Source organism: Chelonia mydas, chromosome 12, assembly GCF_015237465.2.
Source record: "Chelonia mydas isolate rCheMyd1 chromosome 12, rCheMyd1.pri.v2, whole genome shotgun sequence".
NCBI classification, from domain to species: domain Eukaryota; kingdom Metazoa; phylum Chordata; order Testudines; family Cheloniidae; genus Chelonia; species Chelonia mydas.
The window spans coordinates 7,514,279-7,530,198 of record NC_051252.2 but is presented as its reverse complement, the minus strand read 5'-3'; the positions used below and the strand labels follow the sequence as shown (position 1 = coordinate 7,530,198).

General features: G+C 49.1%; 1 protein-coding gene across 3 annotated transcripts in view; it reads left to right on the top strand.

Moving 5' to 3' along the window:
* The first annotated feature begins 2,171 nt into the window (after positions 1-2,171).
* The window catches only part of CPNE2 (copine 2), a 153,407-nt gene continuing 139,658 nt past the window's right edge, over positions 2,172-15,920 (top strand). The window contains exon 1 of one of the 3 annotated variants that reach the window (XM_007070575.4): positions 2,172-2,587. The gene's annotated coding sequence lies outside the window, so the exon portion shown is untranslated. Of the gene's footprint in view, positions 2,588-2,671; positions 3,108-15,920 lie in introns of those variants that run through there. The other 2 variants (XM_043525982.1, XM_037878210.2) reach the window with 2 other exon arrangements.

Sequence of the window (15,920 nt, the reverse complement as noted above, 5' to 3'; positions counted from 1 at the left end):
TCCCTTCCAACCCTGAGATTCTATGAGGTGGAACACAGAGGAAGCAGCTGCTATTCCAGCTCATGTTATGGGTTGGAGTTGAAACCTTGTTCAACCTGATGAGTGAACGTACCCTTCATTTCCGATAGTTGTAAGAGATTGTCAAGGGGCTACACTTAAAATAAGGCCTGTTACAGTCTTCCCAGAAGCTAGCACCATGTGGGTGGCGGGGTCCACAGAGTATTGTGACCCCGGGGGGAACGTAGGTGTGTGACAGGACAGCCAAGAACAGAGAGGCAGAGGCAAAAAGCGACCAGTGGTAGCTGTTGAGCACAGTGTAATCCTGGGAAAAGCTAGAGAGGCAGCATTTGGGTCTGCTGACGAAAGTGGCTTGGGGCTGTAAGATAAGACACTGCTCCTTTTGTTTGTGGTTCCTGCTGCATTCGAAGAAGTAGGACTTTGCACATTCCTTGTAAATAAGCAAGCTTGCCTGAAAGAGAATACCAGACTCCATGCATTACTGCTTCCAACTGGAACATCCTCGGGGGCCCCAAAATTTGAGTAGCCACTCAGGGCAAAAGTACCAATGAGGTCTTTAGCCCGGGGGGAGAGAGGCACAACAAGAACCAATGGCTGGGAGCTGGAGCTGGACAAATTCAAACTAGTTTTTAACCGTGAGGATGACGAATCTTTGGAACAACTTACCCAGGAAAGTGGTGGATTCCCCATCTCTTGATACCTTTTAACATCAAGACTGGATGCCTTTCTAGAAGATGCTTTAGTCAAACGCAAGTGATGGGGTTAAACCGAGGGGTAACTGGGTGACATGTCCAGGGCTGTGATATACAGGAGGACAGACTAGGTGTTCTAGTGATCTCCCTTATGGCCTTAACCTCTGTGAATCTGGGTAGGGGAGGAAGAAAAGCTGAAGTAGCAATCACAGAAGAGCTGCTTTTCAGCCCCATGCCCTGCCCTCTCGGGGCAGGGGATGTTTCTGACCACTCCCCAATCCTTCATTTGGTTCTTCTCGCCCAATCAGGTTTGTCCCAGTGTGGGTAAATTTCACCTTTTAAAGATCTTGCTTTTAAAATTCTTTAGGGCCTGATCCTGCCATCCATCAATGCCCCAAAGACTCATTGAGCCCAACAGGGGACCCTGCACATAGGCCAGTGGCAGCGTTAACCCTCTGTATTGCTGTTTGGAGAAAATTGCTTCCTTGATTTTCAACTGCCAGGGGATCAACATATGACTAGCCAGCCTAATTCCAGTTATGCTGCGAAAGGTCATGTCAGTACACTGCAACATTTCAAAGACAGTATCTTAATTATAGATGGGTAAACAGTGAGGGAAATTATCCACTAGGATTTCAGCAGTTTCTCAAGAGAATTGTGCTCTGACCACCTTTGCAAAAAGGAAATCCGAATTTGGCTCTCTAATAGGTACGTATCGCACGCTCATCACCTCCAGTAGTGCAGTAAGCACCATGATGACATCTGTCCCCTTTTGTTTGTTCGCCTGGGGGAAGAAGCACGTGCAGTTGCGTGTTTTGTTTTGGAAGGTTTTTTTCCAGTGCTTAATTTGTAATGAAAGAGATGCCGGGGCGGGAGCAATTTTATTACTTTCATAACTGATGCAGCAAGCTGGGGCTATGAACTGCCCAAGCCGAGAGGTACTAGGCCTCACTGTCACAAATTAAGCACTGTGGTTGGGCTTTTTAAAATACACAGTAGTAACATTTGTGTTTTAGAGAAGGCCTGGGGGGAGAGGCTGGTGCTTGTCCCTGCTTTCACCAGTCCAGAAGGGGAGGGGGCGAACCATCCCCTGGGGCAGGTTACCTCCATGGAAGGTGAATTCTGGCTAAGGGGCTTTTTCTTTTTGCGGATCCAGACTAACAGGGCTGCTACTCTGATAGATGAGATCTGTTGGACCCCAAAATGGAATTTGTTTCAAGGCAAAATAACTCTCATTTTAGGCTGAAGGGGTTCATAAAAGCTTAGATCATCCCAGGGGGACCAATCCCACGTGACCCAAGGGACCAATCATGTAGCTCGAATAGCAAAGCTTCAAAGGAATCCTCCCAGTTCCCCAAGAATTTGGGAAAGAAGAAACCTTTGGGGGCTGGTTTCGACTCGCGAACGAACCGCAGGCTGGTCAAACACATGCTTTGTGTGACCCAGTAGAAGCGAAAGGCCCCGATCCTGCCATCGGATCCACGCAGGGGATCCGATGGCAGGATCGGGCCCTCCATTGGCCCTGTAGTTTGTTTAGAAACCTTTCCCCCGGGTCTCGTTAGGGGCCCGGGCCGCTTCGCCCGTCTGCCCCAGCGGAGCGGGTTTCAAAGCCGTTCGCTAGGAGCCGGCTGGTTTTAAAAATACCACTTGCGTGGCATATTGGAGCGCGTCTCTTGCACGGGTCCTTTGAGGGGTAATTATTTACTTGGGAAGGGCCAGCCCCCTCGACAAAGCTATTTAAAGTATTTCTTGCCCTCCAAGAGCCAGACCGAGACGGGAGCCTAGACTGGAAAGACCCCGCAAGCCTGGGAAGCCCAAGCGGGGGGATTCTGTGTGGGTTCAAGAAGCAGTTTCTGAAAATCCGCCTCCGGGTGTCGGTACGTTTCAGGGCTTCCGAAGGGGAGGAGGGATTGACACACCGGGGACGCTGCCAGCCAGTCCCGGTGCAGCGTGCGGGGGAAGTGGCTGGAGGGGGGCGCCCCGCTGCCTCTCTCGGAGGCGCAGGGCCGGGGGCTGGCCGGCGTGTGTCGCCTGGCTGGGCGCTGCGCGCTGATCCCACCCCTCGCTCCCCCAGTGCCGAGGCGCCGCTGCCGGGCGCAGCTGGTTCCGCCGCTCGCTCGCTCGCTCGCTGCCGGGGGAGCCGCGGTGCCCGGGCGGCGGCAGCCAGCCAAGCCGAGCCCCGAGAGCGCCCCCCGGGGAACGGGGCACTGCCGTCCCCGCCGGGAGGAGCCGCTGCCTGGCCGGGGAGGAGGCGGCGGCGATGCCCGCCCGCTGATCCCCCCCCCCCCCCCAGAGCCGGCGGGGCTCTCCGGGGATGCCCCAGCAGCTCCCCGCCGCGGCCCCAGCAGCTCGGTGAGGAGCCCGGGGCCCCACCGCCCGGACGGCAGCGGCACGGCGGTAAGTGACCGGCGGGCGGGGGAGCCGCGGTCTGCGCCGGGCCACCCGCCGCTTCCAGGGGGGGGAGGCTGATCGTGGCAAGCCCCGGGGGGACCCGTGGGGGGCTGCTGCGCCGCAGCGGGCTTGGGGGCCCCTCTCCGGGCTGTGGCGCGGTAAGTTTCCCGGCAGCGGCGCTGGGCGGTTCACGGGGTGGGGCTGGATCTTGGCCTTACTTCTGCACTTAGTTTCAGTCCAGGAAACAGTTCGCCTCCGAGGGAGCGTTCCCGGCTGAAAGGGCTGGCTCTGCCCGTCAGCCTCCCGCCTTGGCCCCACACCGCCCCGCGGGGGAAGAGCCTTGTTTGAGCGGCACCCCTGAAAGGCCGCTGCTGGGAAAGGGCAGGCTGCCAGAGGCGGCTTGCAACACGATCAGCTGCGGTGGGTTCCCAGCGGCTGGGTCAGTTAAACTCCCCCTGCCCGCTCCAGTCAACTGCTAAATGCAGACCATGGGCCCTGTTGTTCCAGCCCTCCTTTGAAAAATTACCCGGGGTGCTGCCTTTCCCAGAGTCCACCTGATGACAGGTGCCTTGCGCCTGGGGTCCGACCCAGTGTAGTAGTAACTGGGGGGAGGAAATCCCTCCTGGTGGAGATGATAGTTAGAGTGGTGGTTTTTTCCCCCCCTTTTAAAGCGACTGAGCTCTCACGCCATCTACAAATATGAAACAAAATCCAAGTCTTTAAGTGCCTTGCAGGGAGAATCCATCACAGCGCGCGGACTGTGAATCTGTCTGCTGTGTGGAAGGGACAACACTGTCTTTCTCTTGCAGCTGCATCGCTGCCCCTGTGTATGTGTGTGCCCTGCCGCTGGAGGGGAGAGAAAGAAAAGGCTCTGTTTAATGTTGGTAGGGGCCCACACCCGTCCACCCTTAATGTTTAAAATACCACCCAGACATGAGCACGAACCTTTTCTCCGCAGCAGCTCTGGGACCTTCAGGGAGTTGTTTAGAGTTGAGGGTATAAAGCCCGTTCCTTTCTCTCACCATGTGCCACAAATCCAGCTTGCCTTGCTCAGGCCCGTAACGCAGCTTACTCGGGACTCGTACTTTGCTCCCACTCTGGCTGTCTCTTCTATTAAGATAGGGCACTCTTCAGGGCACCGTGTGTTCGTAACAAGCCCAGTGAGGCCCCGATCTGGCTTGTAGCCTCTTGGCTCTGCCATAGCACGTGGTTATAGCAGCCCTGCCGACGTTGACGGGACTGCTGTTGTGAGTGTGGCCATTTAGGATTGAGCCTGGATTCACGGATGCCCAAAAACTTACCTTGGAGAAGAGATCAGTGACCCACTTTGCATTCTGATGGTTAACGTCCGGAGGCCCTGGACTTGGTGCTGTGAGGTGTTGGATATCTTTCTGGTAGCTCAGTGTACAGGGCCCCCCCTCTTTGCTCTGCCCCACTTGCTGTGGGTTGGGAGTCAGAGTGAACGGCAGCCAGCTGGTGAGCTACAGGGCGGAAGGGCAAAAGTGCTTGTTTGCCAGCAGTTTGTGGTGTGCCTTCACTTTTGTACCCTTCGCTGTTGGCTATTGTTCTCCTCAATGCTGTTTGCTTTGTAGCAGCTGGGTCTGCTGGAGCCTTGGTGGGTGAGTCACTATTTTGTATGGGAGGTGGTGGGAAGGGCTCCCTTTCTTAGTGACAGCTCTGATTGCTGGCTGGGTTTAGGAAGTCCATCATTCGAATGTAGGGCAAGTAACTGAGCTACCAACAAGTAGCACGCTCCAATGCTCCGTCTAGGTTTTGGATACACTGAATGCCATGAACACCTGGTGAATGAGTTGAACAAGGAAAATATTTTCCCTTAGCTCCCCCCATTGCCAAACTAAGATCCTGATCCTGTAACTCTTCCTTATGTGAGTAACCGTTACACACGTAGCCCTGTTGGAGTCCAGGGACTGCATGGAGCGATCCGGATGAATGTACCGGCATGCCCACCTTTGCTGTCACCAGGGAAACTGCAGTGGTGGGAAATTTGTGGCAAAGAAGGCCCGAGGGCCAGATTCTGATTTTTGCTACACCTCTGTAAGGGTCTGATCCGCTTCCCATTGAAGTCAATGGAAAGATTCATCTCAATAGCCTGTGGATCCAGCCCTAAATCAGGCGTAATTTCACTGACTGTACTGGAGTTGCTCCTGAATGGTGCTGGAGGAACTGGGGTGAGAGTCTGGCCTTTAGTGTAGACACGTCCCTAGAGTTCACCACTCTGACCCTCGGTATTACTGCAGAGCTCTGTTGCTCAGCTCCTGCTCTCTGTTAGCTTCCCTTGTAGCCGGGGATTCAACTTTGCAGTTCTCAGGGCTGTTAATGAAGTTTGTTGGCTGCTGACAGTGCAAGGCCCAGAATGTTGAAAGTCAGGGGAAAAGTTACAAGAAACATCAAATCATGTATTCCTTGACCACAGTGGCAATGTTCACTCTGTCACAGGACATTGTCTGTGCTCCTTTAGTGGATCAGAAAACATTTAGGCAAGGAACTACGACAAACAGAGTCACATTAATAGCAGCAGTGAATAAACTGATCTAAGGATGGCTTAGAGCAAGAGCCTTTGACATCTTAAAGGGACACTGTCAAAATAAAGGGCTAGATCCTTAACTGGTGAGAATCGGTGTAGGGTAGAAACATTAACTTCTGATTTACTAAGCTAAGGGTTTGCCCCAAAATCATAGTTAAGTGTCTTGTTAATTCGCTTAAGTTAGTGCCAACAAGGGTAATTAAAACAAATTTTAAAATAGAATGTAGCTGCTTCATTTTTGCTCTTCATTCAGTTTGAAGAATGAAACTAGATTCGTCTGTCCCTGCATTGGCATTGTCCTGCTTTCGCTTACACCAGTTTTACACTGCTGTAAATTCACATGCTTCCATGAAGCTGCTCCTGATTTACATCAGTGAGAGAAGTGGGAGGATAATCCAGTGGTTCGGGTGCTAATCTGCCACATGGGAGACTGAAGACCCGTTTCTTGCTCTGAAACAGACTGTCTGTGGGACCGTGGGCAGCTCACTTAGTCTCTCTGTGCCTCAGGTTCTCCGCCTGCCCAGTGGGGATACTAGCACGGCCCTACCTTGCAGGGGTATTGTGCGGATAAATACACATCTGATGGTAATACAGCCATGTGAGTGCCTAAGATAGACAGAATCAGGCCTTTAGTTCATAGTTACTTTCACTGTCTGGGTGCCATGTCCTAGGAGAGGGCTATTGGGCTTAGGTTTATATATCTATCTTTCTTTCTTCATATTGGATTGTATAATGCCATTAAAACAGCCATACAGCTGGCGTCTAAACTATTTACAGTGAGGTGACCCTTTGCTGAACCCTGACATAGAATTTGCAAAACTATTCCATGGAGCATATTGATTCAGGAAACTCAGATGCCCTAAACCGTGTAGGTACCAGACGAGGCTAGATGGACCCCATGGTTATAGTGACCTTCCTTGGGAGTGCCTTTGGGTCTCTGCAAAGGTGAAGTCAGACGCTCCTTCCCCTTAGGGATGAATATATTCTCTTCTCAGCGCTCCATCGTGCTAGGAGTCTACTGCGGATCTCATGTGGCAGTGAGGAGTCCTCGGCACACGCAGAGGCCAGGTGGCTAGGTCTCCTATCTGTTCTTTGGTTACTATTCTGACACATCAGGTTTCAAAGTGAGGCCTCTATTCTGAAGGCTGATGCACCCAACAAACTGTTTCTTTGAAGCTGCACGCTTCCAAACCCAGAGTAGCATCAATTACGGAGCTGAAGATACTGTCACGCTCGTGCATGCATAATTGTCAGTGCATCATCAGCACACAAGTGTGTCTGCACAGGGTGAGACTACCTTAGGCGAAGATTTTCAAAAGTGGATGTTTAAAGTTAGACTCGTAAATCCATATTTATGCAGCCCAACAAGTGGGTTGGATTTCAAAAGAGCTGAGCACCCAAGTTTGCTGAGCACAAAACAGAGTGGATACAAATGGATGACTTAGTTGGATGATTTAGTTGGGGGTTGGTCCTGCTTTGGGCAGGGAGATGGACTAGGTGACCTCCTGAGGTCTCGTCCAACTCTAATCTTCTATGATTCTATGACACTTTTTTGGAAAAATACAAAATTGGATTTTTTTGTTATTTAAATTATAAAAAGTTTTTCGTTTTAAAACAAACCTGTTTAAAATCTGAATTTACTCCAAAATGTTAAGGCCTAAACTTCTTCTAATGTTTTAAAAAAATTAAGTAAAAAATAAATAAGCTAAATCTCTGAGCCTCTATCACAAACTTTGAGTCAAAGGCTGCTCTTCAGGAATCGGGGGGGGAACATCTAACTTTGGAGGTTGAGCTTTATAAACATGGCACAGTAGAAGACTGTCTCATTTTCAAGAGATCTAGGCGAGTAGGAACTTAAGCTCCAGTCACTTTCATTTAGGTGTGTGTGACAGTTTTCCCAGGCTGACCCTGATATAATGAGTTGAATTCATGGACTACAGTTAATCCCTCTGTTTAGTAAATGGTGAAGCATCTTTTGATACGAGAAGTTTGTGTATCGAAAACACCTGAAAGTTGTTTAAAAATAAATTGTATGTGCTGTTTTGTGTTTCATTACATTCCAGTTGCCATCTTAATACAGCTTGATACAAATAATGAGCAAAAAGTTATCTAGTAAATGAGCAATGTATCATTCACCATTTCCTGACATACTAAAAATGTACAATAAGAATACAAAAATATCAAGCTATATAATTGCTTAAAGACACGTATATAGTTATAGTGTACCCTCCTAGATAGCAAGATGTACCAAATCTCATGTAAAGACTCTATTTTCACTGTAAATGTTTTAATGGTTATATCAGCTAATGGGAACACATCTTTCTTTAGAAAGTAACTCCAGTACAAATGGAAAAGTGGATTAAAATTGATTATTTAAATTGAGGCTTTCCACATGACGATTTAACTCACCCCACCCCATGCTCTCGTTGGCTGAAATCCAGCTAAAGCATCTACGCTGAGAAAGGCATCAAGTTTAAGTTGGTTTAGCTAGTTCGCATTCGCTAAACCTGAGCTAAACTTGGCCACTTTTCTGGGTCAAAACAAACCCTGAGGTTGTCACAGTCTGGCCCTGAGCTTTTTTAATATATGGGGAAACAAATGAATTGAAGCCTCGTTTCCAGACCTTCTTCTGTGCAAACACACACCCCGGTCAAATTATACCTGGGATTTATCCCAGGCCAGGGGACAATTTTGTGGGAGCCTTTTGCTTAAATTATTACCCGCCTATCATTGCCTCTCAGGATTGGATCCTAACCCTGCAGCTGTTAAAGGGTCTGTACGGGCTCAGCATTCCCTAATACTACCCCTGCTAGGTATGGGGTTTTTAGAATGCATTAAAATGACCTTTTCTGGAGCAGACTGTGTCTAAAAACATTGTTTGACAAGGAAATTGCGACCTACAGTCTGAATGGCTTTGTTGCAGTGTGGTCTGCATTGTACTGGAGAACAAGCTTCTTATCTGATCCCTCCTGCCTGGTGAAAGGAAAACAAGACAGCTGAATCTCCAGTGATGTTAAATTACATGTGTTGGCTTGGAGACGCAGCTTGTAATTTTAAAGGCCTTCGGATGTGGCTTTTCCTCCTGCCTTCTTCTGCGTCTCTTTTCTCTTCCCAGGTCACGGTGGACAGGTTGTGTTGCCCTCGAGCTGTCTGATTGCATGGCATTGTGAACTGACCGGTGCAGGAGCAGCCAGGGTGCATTAACAGTTCTCCCCGTTTGCTGTGATAGCATTGTCCATGGGGCTTTGAGCCTGGCATTTTTGTTGCTTTTAAGTGCACCGAGAGTGATGATATTAGTCTCCGAGCCAGTAATAACCTAGGGCCGGATCCTGCTCTGGTTAAACTCTGTGGCAGAACTTCCATAGATGTCCATGGAAGCAGGATCAAGCCCCTGCCCCTGACTTGAAGTGCTAACTTCTGGTTTGAACTGACTGGATTCAGGGCCTAATTCGGCTCTCGCTTGCGGTGTGAATCAGGAGTTATTCCGGTGAAGTCCGTGGAGTTCCATGAGTGGAATACCAGTCTCCGGGAGAGCAGAATGAAGCCTTCAGTCTGTTGTTCTCTTGAGACCGGTGTTGCCAGTTGTCGCAGTTTGTGTGCGATTCCTTGAGGATCTCGGCTTTCATTGAAAAGAAAAAAGAACAGGAGGACTTGTGGCACCTTAGGGACTAGCAGATTTATTTGAGCATAAGCTCACTTCATCAGCTGCAAGTACGTTTCTAGCCTTTGCCTTGGGTGGCAAAGAAAAGCTTGAAAATGTGCCCCCGAAAGGCTCACAAAACAGAAAGGAAATAGAAAGAACCTACTATTGTTTTAAGCAAATCTCTGTTTATACACATTGTAAGGAGAGTGATCACTTTAGATAAGCTATTACCAGCAGGAGAGTGGGGTGGGGGGAGAGAACCTTTTGTAGTGGTAAACACCCATTTTTTCATGGTTTTGTATGTATAAGAACATGTTCTGTATTTTCCACACTATGCATCCGATGAAGTGAGCTGTAGCTCACGAAAGCTTATGCTCAAATAAATTGGTTAGTCTCTAAGGTGCCACAAGTCCTCCTTTTCTTTTTGCGAATACAGACTAACACGGCTGTTACTCTGAAATCTGTTTATTCATTCATTCATTTTCATTGAGGAGGGAAGGGGCATGACTCATGATTTTTGAATGCTTTCAATTGGCCATGCTGTTTCCTTGCTGGCCATTCAGCTCTGCTGTGGCTGGTGATATAGGTTTCATCACAGGCGCAGGGTAAAATTTTCAAAAGCACCTAAGTGAAAGGAGCCCAAATTCCACTTTCAAAAGCATCTTAGTCGCTTGGGCTCCTAAACCACTTAGGCCTTTTTGAAAATGGTAGTTAGCTGCCCAAATCACCCTCCGTCTCTGAGATTTGCTTTACCTCCAGTTTTCTACATTGCCTCCGGGACCCAAATTAAACCCTGGTGTAAGCTCATCAGAGTCAGTGGTGTGACACCATAGACTAATTTGGCCCAAGGTATCTCTCCCTACACACTGAATTTCTGCCCCGTTCTAATTGAGAGCCCACTTCCATTTGACAGGCTTGTTTACGGAATGAATATGCAAAGAAACCCGGTGCTTAGACTTGCTCGGTGTCACGGTGTGTAAGGAGGAGGATGACCGTGACCCTGTAGGAGCTAGACCTGGTTGAAACTTTGGAATCATAAACCTGCGGGAGACCCTGACATTCTGCAAGAGTTTTGTTCCGAATGGGAATGACAACCCACATTTCGAAAGGAAATTCTGAAAAAATTCCCAAAGGGAAGAATCAACATGTTTCCATTCCGTTTTCCCAACCCAGAACAGCCGGCTGCCCCAAGTCCCTGGGCTCCCCTGATTGCAGGGGCTTCCCAGGGCGTCCCCCACCACAGAGTGGGGACCCTAGAAGCCCTGAGCGGCTTCTGGGGCTTCCAGACTCCCAGCGCCACAACAGGAAGCCTAACTCTGAGACGGGTTGACGGCAGGGTTGCCCCGGATCCACGGACCGGTCTCTCTAGCACCTACCAGCTGGCAGGAAAGCGTTTCAGCAGAAGTTTGTCAAAACCCAAACGTTTCCGCGAAACACTTCTGTTAGAAATTCCAATTTGTCCAGTGAAAAATTACTTTATCAGAAAACTCCTGACTGGCTCTTTTAGCTTTCCTTTGAGTCTGTGCTGATCCAGTGCCTCCTACAGGTCTGGGGCACTGGGCAGCTTGAGATGCCATCACTTGCATGAGACATCAACCTGAGGCTCTGACAATTTGTGCCCATCAGAGACACTCCTCCTCCCGCCGTCACTTATTTTCTCCCCAAGGTTAGGAATTGGGATATTCATGCTCTCCTGGCTACTCGCAACTCTGGGGGGAGCTTTACCTTGACCCACCGTCGTTTCCACTGGATACGTTCTTCTGCTTCACCACTTACGCTACACTGTTTAGTGCAGTATCGCCAGCCCCAAGTGCTCCGAAATTAGCAGTCCGGCACCAAAATAAAACATGAGATTGGCTAGAAAAGCATAGAATTTTTAAATATAATCAGTGTTGGGTTCTTTTTATTTGCCTGCTGGTCACTGAGGCTTTAAGGGCTTTATGTTTTCAAGCTCTTTTCCAGAACTACAAGGACTAGAAAAGTACCTGTTTTTTAAAAATGTGAATTGAGATTTTTCACAGGATTCCAGGAGGTGGGGCTTTAAGAAAAATATCAACTGCCATGAGACTTGTGTTTAAAAAATCAGTCGTTGGCAACGTGGGTTATGTTGCTAAACAGCCGTGTTCCACTCCAGAAGGGGCTGCACTACAGTGCAGGGCAGACTGGTACCTGGACACACAGTCTACAATGCACTTTGGGGTCCTTCCGAGCAAAAAGGATATTTTTCTCTGGGTCCTGGTGTCCAGCTTCTACAGTGGGTTGGTCTGTACGACGGTTCAGATGTGCTTTTCACCCGCTCTATGCAATCTCAAGCGCAGACCTCACCCCCTCCTATACCCCTGCCCCAGACCAGACTTCCTCCCAGAGCCTGCACCCCTCACCCCTCCTCCCACACCCTAACCCCCTGCCCCAGCCCAGAGCCCGCACCCAAACTTCCTTCCAGAGCCTGCACCCCTCACCCCTCCTCCCACACCCCAACCCACTGCCCCCATCAAATTATCTCACTTTATTTTCATTTACTTCCCATTACTTATAATATAGGAGGAAGAAAAAAAGAATGGGGGTGGGGAGAGATAAGAGAGCGTGTTCTTTTTCTTGGCTCAATCCCGGGGGGGGGCTGAAAATGAAGATGTGCACAGGGCCCCACTAACCCTAAATCCGCCACTGCACAACATGTGTCCTCATGTCATGCTCCCTTCTCCCCGCTCTGTTGTGTACATTTCACTTGAATAAGGAACCAGGTTTTGACTGGCTGTACGTGACAAAATACTTCTCGGGTCACCCCCGTGATGAAGTGAGGCATTTCACCCTGTTATGTTGCATCTGAGTCTTACTGTCCTAAACTAATACTGTGACTACCTCAGTTTCCCCGTGTACGGCACCAATGCCTCGGTGGTGGGACTTGGGTGTGTGACTTTTGCTGAGGCCTTCAGGGCAGGTGAGGCTGCCCAGCTGCCTGCATGTAGGTGATGGCCGATGCCCTTTGTAACCTGAGAACCAGGAGGGGGATGCGACCAGGTGACACTTTGCCTGGGAAGCAAGACAAAGACCGGAGGAGAAGCAATGGTGTGTGTTGGAGGCCAGGCAGCGGGGTCCAGAGCAGTCTGCTGTGGGAGACTGGAGTGGGGAGTCCAGGGGGTCCAGCCCAGGATTCCGCCAAGGTGGACTTGGCTGAAAGTCACTGATTTCTGTGTTAACAAATTCTGTTCTATTCTGTGTACCTGTCGACTAATAAACCTTCCGTTTTACAATGCTGGTTGAGAGTCACTGTGGAGTTGGGGTGCAGGGCCCTTTGGCTTCCCCAGGAGCCCTGCATGGGCAGACTCGCGGAAGGAAGCGCATGGTGAGAACAGGGATGCTGAATGCTCTGAGGTCAGACCCAGGAAGGCCGAAGCTGTGTAAGCTTCTTGCCGTGGCGACGGTATGCTCAGAGAGAGGAGACCCTCACCAGCGTCCTGGCTGGCTTCATACGGAGCAGTTCCAGAGCATCGGCCCGGTGACTCCGTGACAGCCCCACGTGACATATCTGGGCTGTTGCGGACTGTTTGGAAGAAGCTGGGATATGCCACTTCTTCACCCAAAGCTTCTTTCTTCCCAAAAGGTTGTGGCCTATGTCACCAGCCCTCCTCCTTTCCGCAACAAACAGTTTAGGGTAAACAGAAGCGGCAAAGGGGAGTTTCAGAGAGCGAAGCTGCAGCTCCTGTGCGTTGAGGTGTTTTCTGTGGGGCTTGTGTGGCTGGGCTGTAAGCCGCTGGACAGGTCAGGTGAGGCAGGTCCGTTTGTGTCACTGAGGGCTGTGTGGCTGGGACCCTTGGGTTTTTGAAAAGGACCAATGTTTGAAGTCTGAGTGGTTAATCCCTTCCACTTAACAAGGGAGTAGAGCAGACAAGCAAGTGTTAGTATATAGATTGGTTGCCAGGTGAACAGGAGTGATAAACATTCAAGTTTCAGTGGGAGTTTAGAGAGGGAGTGTGATTCCTGTTTTAGGTATGGCTCTATACCACATAAAGAATGTGGATGATGAGAGAACAACTACTGTGGCCTGCCTTAAGTGTGCTATGTTGTCTGTTCTGCTAGAAGACAGAAGTGATTTCAGGTGTATGATGTACAAGCTGGTGGACATATTGAAAGAGAAGATATGTGGGCTGGAAGCACAAGATTCAACATTGTGCAGTATCTAAGAAAACAAAGACTTCATGGACAACCAGATTTGGAAACTGCTGTAACAGATGCCACAAGGCGAAGGTTCGGTGAAAAAAGAACCAGAGAGAGAAGAAACCAGAGAGATGGACTGGAGATTTGTGACCAAGAGGGGAAAGAGAGTCAGGAGGCATTCAACCCAGGTAGAAGCATCAAAACATTATCAGATGCTCAGTAAGTTAACTCTGGAAGACCCTGTCTCTGGAGGACTAGAACAGAAAGCGATAAGGGACATATCTGATAGGCATCCTTGCCGTATGAAGCAATCAGCTATGAAGAGGGTTCTTCAGCCATCCTAAGAAAGCAAGCAATCCTCATCAGCAACTGCATATTAAGAAGAGAAGACAGAGAATTTAGCAAAAGACACAAGGGCAATTGGACAGCATGCTGTCTCCCTCTAGCAAAAATATAAGATGTCTCTGGGACGGGTTCCCCCCAGGGTGCCATTTGGAACTGGGTTACCACTGAGCCCACCAGCCTGGGACCCCTATACACTGTACTGCTGAGGCAAGCCAGCCCAACCCTCCCTCAGGCTTCAGACTGCACTTTATCAGCACACATACAGGTAGGGACACACCCCGCTGCAGCTTTACACACAGATGCTGAGATCAGCTCTGCATGGGAAGGCTCAGCCAAGGAATTGCCCAGTACTCAAGTGCACACCCTTCTCTAGAGGGTAAACCCAAAATTATACCGTCTTCTGCTGCACAGAGAACTGTACAGTGTAAGCTCATAAAATTTGCCCCCTCCCTCAGTGTGCAGAAAGATATGCAACAGCTTTCTACCCCAAGTTATAATTTCCATACACTGGTTATAGACAAAACAAAATCAAGTTTATTAACTATGAAAGATAGATTTTTTTAAGTGATTATACGTGATAGCAAACAGATCAAAGCAAATTACCTTAGTAAGTAAACAAAACCGCAAACTGAACTCAACACACTAGATAAGTAGGATATGAATTAGCAAATTCTCACCCTGAGTGATAAACAGGCTGGCAGATTCTTAAGGCACAAGTTTCCTTGGCTTTCCCAGGTTTTAATAATCAGGCTAAGAATCCTTCTAGCCTGGGACCATCACTTCCCACAGTTCAGTCCTTGCCCCTCAGGTGTTTCCAGGTGTATTGTTGTAGGGAGAGTGAGGTCCCATCATGAAGTTGTTGTCCCCCTTTTATATCTTCTTCCCACTTGCTGGAAAGCTCTTTTGCTGTGACATGGGTCAAACAGTTTCCATTGTGCAGTGCTATCTCTGAGAGGTTTCTGTTGTACACAGTTACTGGGGTAATCCTTGTGCTCGTGCATTTCCTCAATAAGCCATGAACATTGTTTGACCTTTTTACTGTTGTACCTGAAAGGCTGCTTGTGGGTGTGTTCAACCGCATAACATAACTCTTTTCTTTTTTCAATCATGCAGCCGGTGTAGGGAAACCAACAGCCCTGGTTTCTTCAGAGAAACGGCTGGCTGGCTTGGCTGTTAGCAGAGATGAGCAGAAACCAAGTGCAGTGGAATTCAGAGGTGCTGTTTGTACTTGGTTCTCGTGTCTGGGTCTCTTGCCTGTTGCTTTCTTCATGCCTGCAGATGCTCTCGTCTTTTCTTTTCTCCGCCGCCCCTCCAAGGTGATTTTTTTTCATCAAACAACCTGCCTTGATTACGCATTTCTATCCAAGGTACTTCGATGGCCCCGTTACGGAAGTGTGTGAGCACCTCATGACATTACTGTGCGGGAGGAAGTCCCTGCTTTAGATGTGGGGAACTGAGGCAGAGAGGGTAAGAGACTTGCCCAGGGTCACACAGGAAGTCTGTGGCAGAGCCAGGGATTGAATTCTGGCCTGCTGAGTCCCAGGCTGGGACTGTAACCACTGGACCATCTTTCTTCTCTGACTCATACTGGTGTAAATCAGGAGTAACTTCATCAGAGTCTATGAAGTTACACCAATGTGAAACTGAGATGAGTACAGGAACATACTCAATAAACTGGTGCTGACTTGTCTGGTTTCATTCTCCAGGATGAAGGAAGAGCTGGAAGGACACAAACAGCGCAGGGAAATGAAATGACTATATTATATTTTGAAAATAATGGTTGTTTAATATTCTCATTGAACCGTGGTCTCCTGGAGTCTCAGGCCAGTGCCCTAAGCTCCAGGACCGTCCTACCTCTGTGGACCGATGAAGTGTGGTCTAGTGGTCAGAGTGCCAGGCTCCTGAGTTCAAATTCTGCCTTGGCCATTGCCTCACCATGGGCGCTAGGACAAGTCTCTTCATCTGTTTGTTTCAGCTTTCACATCTGTAAAATTAGAAGCGAGTCGGAGCAGCAAGATCTGGGTTTCACACTCCTTAAAGTTCTGGGTCTTTGGATCCAGGGTTTTGGTTTGGCCCATTAGGAGGAGAGAGCGGGGCCAGCTGTGAAATTCCAGTCCAGTCACTCCACTGC